This window comes from Chamaea fasciata, unplaced genomic scaffold, assembly GCF_029207755.1.
Source record: "Chamaea fasciata isolate MVZ Bird 193981 ecotype frontalis unplaced genomic scaffold, bChaFas1.0.hap1 SCAF_40, whole genome shotgun sequence".
In the NCBI taxonomy this organism is placed as follows: domain Eukaryota; kingdom Metazoa; phylum Chordata; class Aves; order Passeriformes; family Sylviidae; genus Chamaea; species Chamaea fasciata.
In genome coordinates this window covers 1958587-1974139 of record NW_027094125.1, presented here as the reverse complement: position 1 = coordinate 1974139, position 15553 = coordinate 1958587, and the positions used below count along the sequence as shown (strand labels likewise).

Genomic DNA, 15553 nt, shown 5'->3' with positions numbered 1-15553 from the left:
CTCCCAGTACGGCACTCCGCACTTGTGCCTGAGCCCTTCCCTGTGTTGGAGCTGGCCTGGGGCTTTTCCTGCAGCAGGATCTGTCCTGGTCCTGGCACAGGAAAGGCAGTTCCTGCTGGAGTGGGAGGCTCTGCCTGGAATGGGCTCCAACAACTCCAGCAAGGTCCTGTTTACTTCAAAATTGTTTCCTAGAGCACTATATTCTAATAATTGTTATAGCTCCTATACTGTGGAGTAAATAACTTTTTAAAATTTGCTCTGTGGTGTAAATATATCTTTCTGTCTAATCCTGATCAGAATCAATCATAGCTGTATTTATAGAAATGTATCTGGTGTTCCATCATTAATCCTGTGGGACAACTTGCATTTTGGTTCAATTCCACCAGTCCGGTCTTTTACACATAAACCTTTGACAAAGTCTGGGGCTAGGACTGGATCTGGCTGATCCCAGTCTCCTTTCTGAGATGGAATTTTTAACGTCTAGGTGTCCTGGAGGAATTCGAGGGTCCATGGTGGCTGCTGGGTGTCATTTCTCCCGCTCATGACTCAGCAGGAGTTTCTCCAATGAAGAAGTGAAGCTTTTGCCTGAAGCTTTTCCCACTCTGCCCACGACAGGAAGCCCTGTGAGTGTCTGGGACATCCCGGCTCTTTGGCAGCCTGGGCACTCCTGGGATGTCACCGTGGAGCCCCCGTGAGTGCCTGTGACAGATGGGTGCCTTTGCAGCCCAAGGTGCCCTGGGATGTCCCTATGGCATTGCTGGGACTGCCTCTGACCACAGGGCTCTTGACCATCCCAGCTCAGGCCTGGAGCCAGAGTCCCTTGCCATGGCAACCATTTGCAGTCCCATTTCCAGGGCCATGGGATCCCAGAAGCACAGAACTGGCTGAGTTGGGAGGGAGCCATCAGGATCCTGGAGTGCAACTGCTGGCCCTGCACAGGACACCCCAACAATCCCGGCCTGGCCCTGGCAGCGGTGTCCAAACGCTGCTGGAGCTGAGAGAGCCCTGGAGCTGTGACCCTTCCCTGGGAGCCTGTTCAGTGCCCCAGCAGCCTCTGGGGGAAAAACCTTTCCCTCAGATTCAACCGAAACCTGCCCCGGCTCAGCTCCAGCCGTTCCCTGCAGTCCTGTCCCTGGGCCCCAGAGGGAAGAGGTTCCACAGCCCCCAGCCAGGGACCCACTCCCAAGGCTGTTGCCAGGGTAGCCAGGGTTGGCCGCAGCTGTGATGCTCGGTTTCCACGGGCCGGGCTTTAGGAATGGGATTCCCCAATTTCCTGCTCCTGCTAAAATGGTGCCAGCCCTCGCTGACCTCCAGCCTCCCACTGAAAGTACAAAAGGCAAAGATCCCAGGCTGGGATAAGAAAAATTTATTGAGAACAGCAATAAGATAAGCAACAAATAGGAACAGAAACAATATTAATAACAGAAGGCATAATACAAACGGTGTACATGGTAAACTACAACAACTCCTACTACAACTGACTGGCTCTTCCTGGCCATGCATTTCCACCTGCCTGGAAAGGACACCCTTCTCCTTGGGAGAGAGAGAGAGAGAGTCCCTTTCCTGGCCTTGGCAATGACCTGAGTTTGGACTGAATACAATGACAGGGCCATGACCAGACTCTGACGGTCTTCCATCCCACCTCACATCATTGCCAGGGGCAGGGAAAGGGACAGGTGTCCTCCCAGCGTGGATCACAGTGAATGTGGGTCCCCAGGGTGCTTCCCGGTGTGGGTACTCTGATGGGGAATGAGGTTGGAGACACACACAAAGCTCTTGCCACAGTCGGGGCACTCACAGGGCTTCCCTTAATGGTGCCTCCGTTGGTGTTGGGTCAAGGCAGAGCTCTGGGTGAAGCTCTTCCCACACTGGGGGCACTCGTGGGGCCTCTCCCCAGTGTCGATGAGCCGGTGGGTGACGAGCTGGGAGTTTTGCTTGAAACCCTTCCTGCAGTCAGGGCAGCGGAAGGGCCTCTCCTCTGTGTGAATCCTCTGGTGCCTGAGGAGATTGGAGCTGGTCTGAAACCTCTTCCCACACTGGGGACACTCCTAGGGCCTCTCCCCAGTGTGGATCCTCTGGTGCTTGATCAGGTTGGACCTCTGGCTGAAGCTCTTCCCACACTCCAAGCACTTGTGAGGCTTCTCCCCATCCATGCTGCTCCCCACCACAAACTCAGAGCCCCAGCTGAAGCTGTGTCCACCTTCCTGGCACAGGTTTGGTCTTTCCTCCTCAGAGCACCCTGGGATGAGTTTGGAGCCCCTCCTCCTGTGGCATCTCTGGGGCTTTTCCTCCCAGTTGGATTCCTGCACTGCGGAGCTGCTCAAAATAGTCTCTTCCATGAGGTTCTGCTGCGTGGATTTGTCCTTCCCAGTCTCCATGTTCAGCTCCTTGGCTGGGGAAGGAAGGACAAGGAGAGGATGGGATTTGCCTCTGTGCCAGAGGGAAGGGGAAGCAGAACCCCTCAGCTCATCCCTGGCAGGACGGCATTGTCCTGCAGCCGGGGGCCATGCTGGGCTGGGAGATGGAGCAGGAGAGAGAGGGAAAGGGGCACTGACTTCTTCCTGACCTGTCTGGCTCTCCCAGGGCATCTTTCTCTTTCTCGCAGACTAAACTATAAAATTAATAAATAACTAAAGTTGAAGTATAAAAAAAACCCAAACCAAACTCTGGCAGAGTCAGAATATAACCTGACATCCGGGGAGTCCGTGTCTTGGTAGTGCTCCAATCAAGTTGTACCTGCAGTCCTCCTGGAGTGACAGATGTGGTTTTCCTGAAGCAACACTCCTGTAGAAGGGTGTAGTTTTCCTCTGAAGGTCCAGTAGTGGTGTAGATGGGTCTGGTCTTCCTCTGGGAATCCAGTGGGGACAGGATCCTTCTGGTGTTTTCAATGTCAGATTATATCCAGGTAGGAATATTTGGCTCCTCCCTCTGGGTGGAGCATCTCACAATGGGATGATGTAATATTATCAGTCATGCAATGAGACTCAATGGCCCATTAACAGAAGATATCTGGCTGGAGGGAGGATGGGTCATAGAAGAGATAAAGAGCACTGCCCCACCTGGTTTTATCAACTGGCCCATTAGCAGAACATACCTCCCCTTGGAGTTGTGAGGCATGGGTCATGGAAGAGATAAAGAACACTGCCCCACCTGGTTTAAACAGATGGTAAGAGAATACAAACTTTTGGTTACATCTTGCATTGCAACACGAGACAATTGATCAAATGCATATTCATGAAGATTATACACATTTAAACATGTCTTTGAGTGCACATTTTCGTGGAATTCTTTAGCTTAGTTTGACCCCTGACCTCATCTTCCTAAAGCACGTGTCACAGCGCAGATGTGATTTTGAGACTTTTGTATTTTATTTCCTCTCGAGGCTGCCTGGTCTGGTTTGACAGTTATTGATGGCCAAAGGGTCGGTGGTGGATTCCTCTTGTCTCTTTTGGTGTTATTTGTCAGAGGTTTTTTTTTCAATGTTATCTAATCATCCAGACATTTTAGGCAAGGTTTTTCTTTCAATCAACATCAGCGATTTCTCTATTGTCAGTCAGTTAAAGAAATAAAGTCATCAGTCATTATTTCACAACCACAGTCACTTGTGCAAAAGTTAATAACACACAGCATATTTTAATATTTTAATGTTATTATTTTCTATTAAACAATATCATTTATAGTTATGGTTATATTTATGGTTATGTTTATCATTTTTATAATATATATTTATTGTTTTACAATGTACTCTATTTCAATATTTAGCAAAACCCTAAACTATAATACATTTATCACACTGAAATATGCAATGTCCACAGGGATTAGAGTAGTACCAAAAAGGGATGACAAATTATACTATATCAAAATCAGTTAAAAAGAGATGACAAACTGTACTACATCAAAATAATTTGCAAAAGCCAACACAGAACAGCAAAAGCTAAGAACTACACAGTTATTTCCAGCAGGTCTCCTGGCCTAACAGAACACCAGGGCTGTGCTAAATTTGCAGATTTAAGGAATTACAAGTATTCATGCTAGGACTACTAAGGATACATGAAAGGTATGTAAATGAAAAGGCAAAAAATCATCTTGACAGATTAAGACTGTCTTGGGTTAAAAAGTCATATAAAGGTGTAAAACAGAAAAATCCTCAGTCCGTGCTCTGCAATACTTTACCAACTCCAAAAACTGCTGTCAATCTTTCTTTTTTTGGTCTGGGGTAATGGTACATGTCAAATTCCTTGTATTCTTTCTTGATTGATGCACACATGTAACTCTCCAGTCAAAACCTGTCCCAGACATTTTCCCAACTATTTCACCTTTTTCTTTACCAACTGCGCCTTCTTTTCAGACACTCCAAGCCCCCTTTTCTAGCAAGGAAATTAGGCAGCTTCACAGAAAAAAAGCCTTTTCAGCTACCTTTTCCTACTCTCCCCAAAAAACCAAATGTAATTCAAATTTTAATTCAAAATCTAATTTTAATCCTAAATGCAACAACCAAATTCCTGAGGGTGAGGTAAATTCTCTTCATATTTTCTGTGTCATTTCTCACCGTTATTAATTTGCATTCCCACTTTAGCCATCAAATCCCTCCCCAGTAAATTACGCTCAAAATTAGGAACAAAATTACGCTCAAAATTGGGAACAAAGTGGAATTTGTGCATTTCAAACCTATCCTTCACCTCTACTAAAGTGCACTCACTCATCCTATCCACTCACCGCTTGAATAATCACAGATCTTTTTGACAATTTTCCCTCCTTAGGAATATAATTTAGGGTTTAAGGATAAAAAATTAACAATCCATCTCCATTATCCTCTGGACTTCTATCTGTCCATGATCCCATTGTCACTCCTGGCTACTTCTCTCCCTCCTTTCTCTTTTCTCTTCCACGCAAGCCTAACTTTAAACTTTCTCCACCTTTCCTCCCCATTTTCTTCCTGAATTTCCCAGCTCCGGGAAACAACATCTTTTTTTCCACACAAGAGATGATCCTGGTAATTCTCTTCTTATCCTCAGCCACTGTCCTCCTACTCAAGCACTGTCTGCTCCTTCATAATTTGTCAAGTTATTTATCCCTGCTCTTTCCAGTCTAACACCCACCCCAGCCCTGGGGGATTCTAAACCCAGCAGTGGGGACTCCACCCCAACCCGTGGGGGCTCCAACCCTATTATTCCTTAAGGGTATCGTTGCTTTTACCCAGGACTAAATCTGGGAGACCCCAGTCTTCTCAGGTCTTTCAATCCGCCCTCGGAGACTCAAAGCCCACACCTCTCACAAGGACGACTCAATCAAGCAGCAAACACCTGAATTTGGTGCAGGTGGTTCTTGTCTGCCCCTGCCGTGAGCCAGAGGACAGCTGAGCTCCCCCTGAAAATTCAGGAATCCTGCTGACAATAGGTTTTGTTTCTCTTGTCTAGGCAAGGCAAAGGTGCATCCTGCTTCTTAGGCATGTGATTAATATTTGGTGACTCCTAATAGTTAACTCATGCTGACATGAGTGAACTATTGATCACCTCCTTTCACAGGCTGTGCCGGGCTCTGGGTCAGCAGAGAGGCCGGGCAGGGCTGGCCATGGCCGGCAACAGGCCCTGAGCCCCACAGGAGGATGGAGCTGGGCCACAGCCAAACTGCCCCGCAAACCTGGGCTGAGCAGCCGGGGCTGCCAGCGCCTGGGGACAGAGGCTGGCATGGGTGACAAATGTCCTGGGCCCCCTCCTTGCTCTGTCCATGACACCAAGGGCACAGAGCAGCCTCCTCTGTGGGGCACTTGCCTGTTTTCAACGCCTTCCACAGGCGCCGGCCCTGCCCCACAAGGCCTGGGCTGAGTCCTGCCCCTGCACGCTCCCACAGGCTGAGATGGACACTGATGGTTTCTGTGCCAGGCTGTCTGAGCCCAGCCCAGCTCCCTGCAAGCTGTGCCAGCTGCCCTGAGCTCTGCGCAGCACCAAGGGCCTCTCCCCAGCACGGCCCAGCCGGCTCTGGCCCCACAGCTCTGCTCAGGGCAGGCGGCTCTGGGCAGGGGCCCCACGGCCTCAGCCCCTCGCAAGGGCACAGCAGCAGCTGCAGCTCAGAGAGGGCTCAGCCCCAGCCATGGGGAAGGTGCTGGGCCAAGGGAAGAGGAGGCTCCCTGTGTGCCCTGCTCCCCTGTCCCTGAGGTCCTGAGAGCTCTGCAGCCCCTGCTGCCATCCCATCTGCCCAGGCCAGCACAACAGCCCCGGCCTTGGGGCCCTGCGGAGCTGCTCCTGCTCCAGGCCCAGGGCCCATCCCAAAGCTGGAGCAGACAAAAAACTGTGCCCATTGCTGTTCATTCCTGCTCTGATGAGGATGGATCCTCAGCCCCTTGGAGGTTGCTGATGAATTTTACTACTGCAAAGGACTCTTCTTTCTTGAGCTCTTCCGTACAGGAAATCAGTGAAGAAAGCTCAGAAACATTTGTTCAAAAAAGTTGAACAAATCATGTCCCTGAGAATAATTTAATTTTTCAGTTATTCTATGGTTAATTAGATTTCAGAAGTGTATTCAAAGTGAATATAATATATTGAAAACAATGCAGAGAGAACTGTTTTGTCCTGTGAAGTTTTCCTTTTCCTGTTTATAGATTGATATCAGCAATATGCAGTTGATATTGACCCCCAGCACCTTCTGATGCAGTCTGAATAGATATGAAAATCAAGACCTTTCATGGCTGACAATCCATCAGACTTTGTCCCCAGGCCCTCCCCACAATTTCCCTCATCCAACCCTTGGCACTCCTATGGATCAGGAGCAGTGTGGCCAGCAGGAGCAGGGCAGTGATTCTTCCCCTGTGCTCAGCACTGGCTGGGCAGCACCTCAAGTGCTGTGTCCAGTTCTGGGCCCCCCAAGTTAGGAAGCACATGGAGGGGCCGAAGCATGTCCAGAGAAGGGAAACAAGGCTGGTGAGGGGTCTGGAACACAAGTCGTGTGAGGAGGGGCTGAGGGAGCTGGGGTTGTTTCTCCTGGAGAAGAGGAGGCTGAGGGGAGACAAGGTGGTGTCAGGGCATGGGTTGGACTTGACGATGCCCAAGGTCTTTTCCAACCTTGCTGATTCTGTGATTCTCTGAAACCACCCTTGCAGCAGTTGCAGGATGACGTCTGGGCCTCCTCTTCAGAAGGTGCAGCAGCCCAGGTCCCTCAGCTTCTCCTCATAGCCCCAAAGCCCATCCTGTCAGTCTTGCAGTGTCTGCAGCTTCTCCTCATGGCCCAGAACAGGGAGCCCCAGAGCCAGACACGGCAGCCCAGATGTGCCCCCCTGGCCTGTGGTGCCTCTGGCAAGGGAGCAGCGCCAGGCCCTGCAGGAGCCTGTAGACAATTCCTGAAGCACTTGGAGGGTGATCCTGCTCCCCAAGGGACGTTCCCATGGTGCCAATTTAGAAACTGAAATGGGGAGTGGGGGCAGAGGGGAAAGGACAAGCAGGGATTGGCTGTTTGCAGGGGAGAAAACAGGGATGGGCAACAGGAAGAAATCTGGACAAGGGAAGAGTAAAGAAAGCCAAGGTGAAGCAATGGAAATGCTCAGGGTAGTTTGGGGGTGGCTGCCAGGCAGTCCTGGCTCTGAGCAACAACATCTGCAATGTCACAGGAAACTCACAGTTGATGGGAACAAACTTTCTGGCTGACTTCGGAGGGCACGACAAAGCTGAGTGGTTTCCGTCCTTTCCCCCAGCCCTTCCTGGCCCCAGGGGCTGATGGCATTTGTGCTCCCTCAGGTTCATCTCCCCACACCAACACCATGGGGGTGCTCAGGCCTGCTCTGGGCACTGCAAACAGGGGCTCCTGAGCCAGTGCTGCCGTGTCTGTGCCTGCAAGGATGCGGCCCCTGTGTGAGCTGGGAGAGAGGCCAGGGCTGCAGAGGGGGGATGTTGTTGGCAGGTGCATGAGGACGCTCTGGGACGCTGCCTTGGGGTGTCCAGCACAGTGGGGATGGATCAGCCCCTGCTCTGCTGCTCCTTCCCGTCTCCCCCAGGGACCTTGCAGAGCCCCAGCTGTGCTGTTTGCCCCCAGCCTGCCCACGGCCACTCTGGGGCTGCTCACGGGGCTTTTCTGTGCAGAGCATTGGCCTGGGCGTGTTCTGGAGAGAGCCTGGGCAAGGAGCCTGGAGCCCCCAGGCCCTGCCCTGAGGCGTCAGAGCTGCCCCAGCGGAGCCCATGGCCTGTCCCTGCTGCAGCCCCGGCACTGCCAGCCCCAGCCCTGTGCCCGGCGCCGAGAGCACTCAGGCCCTACAGCAACACCAGGGCCAGGAGGGCAGCGGGGCAGGGCCACGGGAGCAGCACTGCCAACACCAAGGGCTGCTGCTCCTGGGCACAGCTGCTGTGCCAGCACTGATCTGCCCCCAGCTCTGCACACAGACATTGCTGCTGCAGCTGCAGAGAAGGGAACAAAAGGGGCAGCTCTGCAGGAAACTTGGCTGGGAGATCCTTGAGTTCCTTTAAAGCCACCAAGAGTGCAGCCCCTCATTGACACAGTCTGTGGCCACAGGGGAGGTGGAGAGAAACAAAATGGGAAATGGCACAGAGAGTGACACTTTTTGAGAACAAGATTTAAAATATAAAACACTGGAAAAATCCCCACAACCAAAACAACAAGAAGCATCAAAGAAGACGTCTATTACAAGTGATTGGCAGAAATTGCCAGCAGTTTAATGTTCCCGAAAACCATCCAGTCATCAGACTCCACACTGCAGCCTTGAGCTCCTGGTTCCTCAGGCTGTAGATGAGGGGGTTCAGGGCTGGAGGTACCACCGAGTACAGAACGGACACTGACAGATCCAGGAATGGGGAGGCCATGGAGGGGGGCTTCAGATGAATAAACACTGCAGTGCTCACAAGCAGCGAGAACACAGCCAGGTGAGGGAGGCAGGTGGAAAAGGCTTTGTGCTGTCCCTGCTCAGAGGGGATCCTCAGCACTGCCCTGAAGATCTGCACATAGGAGAAAACAATGAACACAAAAGAGCCAAATAATAAACAAGCATTAACAGCAGTAAGACAGAGGTCCCTTAGGAAAGACTTGGAGCAGGAGAGATTGAGGATGTGTGGGATTTCACAGAAGAACTGGCCCAGGGCATTGCCATGGCACAGGGGCAGGGAAAATGTATTGGCTGTGTGCAGCAGTGAATAGAGAAAGGCACTGGCCCAGGCAGCTGCTGCCATGTGGGCACAAGCTCTGCTGCCCAGGAGGGTCCCATAGTGCAGGGGTTTGCAGATGGCACATAGTGGTCATAGCACATGATGGTCAGCAGGAAATACTCTGTTATAGTGCAGAAAACTAAAAAAAATACTTGGGCAGCACATCCTGCATAGGAGAAGGTCCTGGTGTCCCAGGGGGAATTGTGCATGGCTTTGGGGACAGTGGTGCAGATGGAGCCCAGGTCGCTGAGGGCCAGGCTGAGCAGGAAGAAGAACATGGGGCTGTGCAGGTGGTGGCCACAGGCTACGGCGCTGATGACGAGGCCGTGGCCCAGGAGGGCAGCCCAGGAATGGGCAGATGCCCAGGAAGAGGCAGAAGTGCAGGAGCTGCAGCTGCCGCGTGTCTGCCAATGCCAGCAGGAGGAAATGGCTGATGGAGCTGCTGTTGCACATTTGCTGTCTCTGGGCATTGGATACTGCCATGGAGAAAAGGATAGTGAAGATTTAGAGGAGATAGCTGTATCCAAAATCAAAGCCATTTCCTCTACACCGTCCCCTTGAACACACAGACACCCTTTTGTGTTCCAGAATTCTGCAGTTCTCTTTATAAGCTCACACATATCTCTCCTGGTATTCTTGGATATTAGAAACCCTCTGCATTTCTGCTGCCCCCAGGGAGAAGAGAGCAAGCTCTGTGAGGGAAAGTGATGAGTGGAGAGTGAGGGAACATGGTCTGTCATTCTGACTTGTTTATAGAGTTTCTCTGGTGTTATGGTTTAGGTTTGCTTCTCTGAGTCACAGCACCATTTATATGCTGGTTTTACATTTGCCAAATTTGTTTGCTTACTGGGAGATAGGATTTTGGGAGAAAAAGGCAAAAGCAGGCTCAACTTAGAAGTAAAAACCAATAGATTTTATTAACATACACTAAGAGAAGAAAATCAGGAAAGAAAAAAACCCACAAATTAATTTCTAAACCCAATCCTTTCTCCCACTACAAACTGTTCATTTTCTACCAACCATATAAAGAGGCAAAACTCAGAACTCTAGGTCAGCACCACTTATAAAACAGTCTTTCCTTCAGTCTTTGAGAGAGAGAAGTCACTCCTGTTGTTTGGTAACTTTCCCCAAGAGAAACAGTCTGTTTGTGCCTTCCAACTCACACAAAAGCATCCTGCCCAGGAGATTCTGCAGTTGTGCAACTTCCCACATCATGTAGCCTTTCCCATGACTACATATGGCTGTAGATTCACAGACTGGGGTGGTACCTTTTAAAAATGAGCTGTTTAAAAAAAAAAAAAAAAAAGCAAAGGGCCTTTTTCAACTCAGGGAACAGAGATGTCAGTTCTTCACTGGCTGAGGGCTTCTTTTCATCTCTCTCTGTTCAACCTCTCATGGGGTCACAAAAATCACAGCTGCTAATCAATATTCACTCAGCTCATCAGAGATGCCTTTGCTCAAATCCACAAATCATCTCCCTAGTTTATATTGTCCATGATTTAATAGATTATTCTAGCATATTACAGCCTGTTACCATAATCCATAGAAGATTTTCAGCCTAGAACAAAGGCAACTTGTCATCTCTACCACTTAAAAGTCACTCTTCCTTTACTGACTTTGAGATCTCTATATTGTCTTTTTTACATGTCTCCAATTTGGCCTTTTCTCTCATCTCTGAGAAGGGGTAGAGTTTAAGAAAGTCTCAATCTGTGTCAGGAAAGAGTTAAAGCTTGCAGCAGCCCAAAGGTTTCAAAGCCATGCCAGTGGGGGGGAGGCTGGTGGATGCCTTTTCTTCACCCCCTGGATCTGAAGGTGTGAGCGGCTCAGAGCTGCTCTGTAAGGCCCAGCGTGGGTTGGGGAAAGAGATCCCATCCTCCCCTCGGGCCAGGGCTGCCGGGGCACGGCCCTGCCACGACCGACCGGACCCGATGATCCCTGCTGAGGCCCCAGACACGGGGCCAGCACTGCCAGACTGCAGCCCTGCCAGACTGCAGCAATGTCAGACTGCAGCACTGCCAGACTGCAGCCCTGCCAGACTGCAGCACTGCCAGACTGCAGCACTGCCAGACTGCAGCCCTGCCAGACTGCAACACTGCCAGACTGCAGCCCTGCCAGACTGCAGCACTGCCAGACTGCAACCCTGCCAGACTGCAGCAATGTCAGACTGCAGCCCTGCCAGACTGCAACACTGCCAGACTGCAGCCCTGCAAGACTGCAACACTGACAGACTGCAGCCCTGCCAGACTGCAGCACTGCCAGACTGCAACACTGCCAGACTGCAGCCCTGCTGCCAGCAGCCAGGGGAGAAGGGCTCAGCCGGCCCTGCCTCCTCTGCGGGCAGAGACTCTCAGAGGCCTGGCCAGGCCCGGCCGCCCTGGGGCAGCGGGGCCAAAGCCGGGCCCTCCTTGACTGCCCACGATGTTACCTGGAAGCCAGCTGGGAGGAAGAGAAGAGGGCTCGAACTCAGTCTCAGCTTTATAAGGATATTACTAAAAGTCGCATTCCATTTTCTGAGTGGTCAAAACTACATGCCAATCCCAGAACCGGCCCCTGTAAGGTCCCTGTCCTTTCCAAAGAATTCTAAGGTCCTAACAGAGAAATATTCTAGTAACCATTAAACCAAACTGTATTAACTAACAGACAACCAGAATTCCTGGAGAACAGATGGGCTCAGGTGGACACGTTCTGCTGCAACAACTACAAGATCATGGCCATGTCTCTTGGCTTGGATGCTCCCAGAACACCTAAATGCTCCTGAATATTCCCCTGAACCTCAAATTCATGCTCAAATCCCAGTAAAGTATTCAGCTTTAGATCTCTTTGCTTAGTTTCTTTATTTTTAATCTAGTTCTGGGTGTTCTGACAGCAAAATCATGGAAATTATTCAGGTGGGAAAAACATATCCTTGATCATCCTACTTAGCTTGATACCATCAGAAGAAAAAACAGAGCAGAAAAGATATTTTTTGGCAGTAAATGAAAAAAAAAAATCATCGCTTCCCAATTAATTTGCAATGTTGATCAGAGTCCTGGTTGCTGTTCTTGCCCCTGCGTTCATCCAGGTGTCTGTGGAGATCCAGGGCTCTGCCCAATGGGGGTCCATTGATGGGGGATAGGGTAAAAGCAGTGCACGAAGCTCTTCCCACAGTCGGGGCACTCACAGGGCTTCCCTTAATGGTGCCTCCGTTGGTGTTGGGTCAAGTTAGAGCTCTGGGTGAAGCTCTTCCCACACTGGGGACACTTGAAGGGCCTCTCCCCAGTGTGGATGCGCCGGTGGGTGACAGGGATGGAGTTGTACTTGAAGCCCTTCCTGCAGTCGGGGCAGCGGAAGGGCCTCTCCTCTGTGTGAATCTGCTGGTGCACGAGGAGACTGGAGCTGGTGTGAAACCTCTTCCCACATTGAGAACACTCGTAGGGCCTCTCCCCAGTGTGGATCATTTGGTGGATGATCAGGTGAGACCTCTGGTTGAAGCCCTTCCCACATTCCCCACACTTGTATGGCCTTTCCTCAGCATGGATGTTCTGGTGGCTGATCAAGTTGGAGCTGGTGCTGAAGCTCTTCCCACTTTTCTCCCACTCATAGGGCCGTTCCCTGGTGTGGATCCTCTGGTGGTGAATCAGGTGGGATCTCTGGCTGAAGCTCATCCCACATTCCCCACACTCGTAGGGCCTCTCCCCAGTGTGGATGCGCCGGTGGGTGACGAGGGTGGAGTTGCGCTTGAAGCCCTTCCTGCAGTCAGGGCAGCGGAAGGGCCTCTCCTCTGTGTGAATCTGCTGGTGCTGGAGCAGATGGGAGTTGGTCTGAAACCTCTTCCCGCACTGGGGACACTCATGGGGCCTCTCCCCAGTGTGGATCCTCTGGTGGCAGATCCGGCTGAACCTCTGGCTGAAGCTCTTCCCACACTCCCGGCACTTGTGGGGCTTCTCCCCATCATGAAGCTGCTCAGTGACCACCAGCTCAGAGCCCCGGCTGAAGCTTCGGCCACTGTTCTGGCACAGGTTTGGTCTTTCCTCCCCAGAGCACCCTGGGATGGGCTTGGAGCCCCTCCTCCTGCGGGATCTCTGGGGCTTTTCCTCCCCATTGGATTTCTGCGCCGTACGGCTGCTAAAAACACCCTCTTCCATGAGGTTCTCCCCTGGGGATTTGTCCTCCCTGGTCTCCATCCTCAGCTCCTTGTCTGGGGGAGGAAGGACAAAGAGAGGATGGGATTTGCCTCCATGCCAGAGGGAAGGGAAAGGAGATCCCTTCAGTGTATCCCTGGCAGGACGGCGTTGGCAGCAGGGTTGTCCTGCAGCCGGGGGCCAGGCTGGGCTGGGAGATGGAGCAGGAGAGAGGGGAAAAGGGGCACTGAGTATCTCCTCACCTGCCTGGCTGTGCTGGGGATCATTCCTCTTCATCACAGCCTTATCCTACATCCAGTCAAGTTCTGGGAATGGGCAATCCTGGTTAGGGGAAATACAAGCGATAAGCAAATTGAGTTTGAAGGTCCCTCTGCCCAAGTCAATCTCTAGAGGTCACTGGGCATCGAGGGTCCATAAAAACCTCTCAAACACCAAGATTCAGCTCTGAAAATGCCTCCCAGGAGTTCCCTGTCTCTGCTCTCTTCCCTTTGGTGTTCGGGGGTTCCCCCCATCCCAGCTGCTGGGGGTCACGCTTGTATTGTGGGTCCCCTGTCTACTCAGTCCCTGCCCTCCCCAGGCTGCTGGGAGTCCCAGGAATTGAAAAAGTTCCCCTCTTCTGCCTTGCCACTTAGGGATGCTGGGGAATTTGGAGGTAGGTCCTGGGGTCTTTTCTCCCCTTATTCTCTGCTTTGGGGTGCAGGGGGTCCAAGGAGTGTTGGGTTAACCGGAGCCGCAGGAGAAGAGCCTCATGCTATCATGGTCAGCAAATCTCGTTTATTTCAGGTAGCATACACACATTTATATCTTCTATAATCAGCTCATACATATTGCAAAAGTTAAGCTCAGGATTGGTGCTCAGACTAAAAGTCAGCTACGCCTCTTTCTACATTCCTTTGTGGTTACATTGTTTGAGTAAGTTTTAGTTTAACCAGGCTTCTCCCTCTTATCTTTCAGCTACAATGTCTTGTTATCGTATAGCAGCTGTGCTCAAGGACATAGAAGCTTACTGCCTTGCTGGTTTACATGAGAGTTCCTGTGTGCTCAGCAAAACTCTCTCATGTCTGCGTGACCTTTTGCAGCTAGCCAGTTATCCATCACACTCTCCACAAAGGAGTCCCCCCTGCCCCTCTCCAGGCTGTTGAGGGTCCCGCCAATGGCGGCGCTCCCCCTCTCTGGGGTCCCCACTGTGGGCTCCTGGGGGACACAGGGCTCTGCTCCTCCAGGCTGCCTCTGTCAGCAGCTGCCACTGGCAACTCCCAGTGTCCCCCCAAGGGGCATTTTCCACTCAGCTTTGCAGTTCTTCATTCTCCAGATATTCCCCCTAAAAAAACCCAACCCAGGGACCCCACAGGATATCTGGGCCCAGCTCCCCCTCCCCAGTCACCTGTGGGATGGGGGGTGACCATCCCATGGGAGGGGGCCTGCAAATTCAGGGAGTGCTCGACCTCATGGTTCTTCTCTTTTCCCTGATCCTCCTTTGTCCCTCCTCTTCCTCTTCCTCCTGCTTCTCCTCTTCCACCCCTTCCTCCTCCTCCTCTCTAACCCCACCTCCTTGTCCTGCTTCCATCCCTTCTCGCTCTCCTTCTCCATCTCTCCTCTCCCAGCCCTCCTCCTCCCCCAGGCGCAGGCACACCCTGGGTGCCCCGTTCCCAAAGCCCTGGCAGCCGCAGGAGGAGCGGGGATGGAGCCGGGACAGGTCGGGATGGGCAGTGCGGGGCTCTCGGCTGCTCCGACCCGCTGGGGCCGGGGGGAACCCGGCCCGGGGAAAAGGAGAGGGAAACTGGGAAAACTGGGCGCTGCACATCCACACTGGGCCTTGCTGGGGACCCTGGCTGGGCACTTCCAGCCCTTGGGGCTCCTCTCGGGAGCTTGGATAGCTGGGAGGGGGGAATGCAGAGAGGGGTGGGGGATCCCAGCAGTGGCATCACTGGAAGGAACTGGGCTGTACTTCGTAACTGGAACATTACACGGGCAACTGGGAGTGACTGGGAATGACAACAAGCATACTGAGGGCAAATGGGATATACTGGCAGTGTCTGTGACCATAATGGGGGGACTGAAACCACACTGGGAACAGCTGGGACCACGCTGGGGAGAACTGTGAGCAAGTGGGAGTGACTGGGTCTGCACTGGGGGCAGCTGGACATGACTGGGACCACGCTTGGAAGGACTGTGATTATATGGGAAGTTACTTGGACAATACTAGGAGCAACTGGGTGCAACTGGGACCACACTGGGAAGAAGAGGGAGCAACTGGAACCATGCTGGGGGTAACTGGGATCCTACTGG

At 52.0% G+C, this 15553-nt stretch overlaps 2 pseudogenes; both read right to left on the bottom strand.

The window, feature by feature from the left end:
* Window positions 1-8609: 8609 nt before the first annotated feature.
* On the bottom strand, window positions 8610-9596 carry LOC136303653 (olfactory receptor 14J1-like; annotated as a pseudogene).
* Window positions 9597-12041: 2445 nt separating this feature from the next.
* Window positions 12042-15553, bottom strand: part of LOC136303661 (uncharacterized) — a 372218-nt pseudogene continuing 368706 nt past the window's right edge.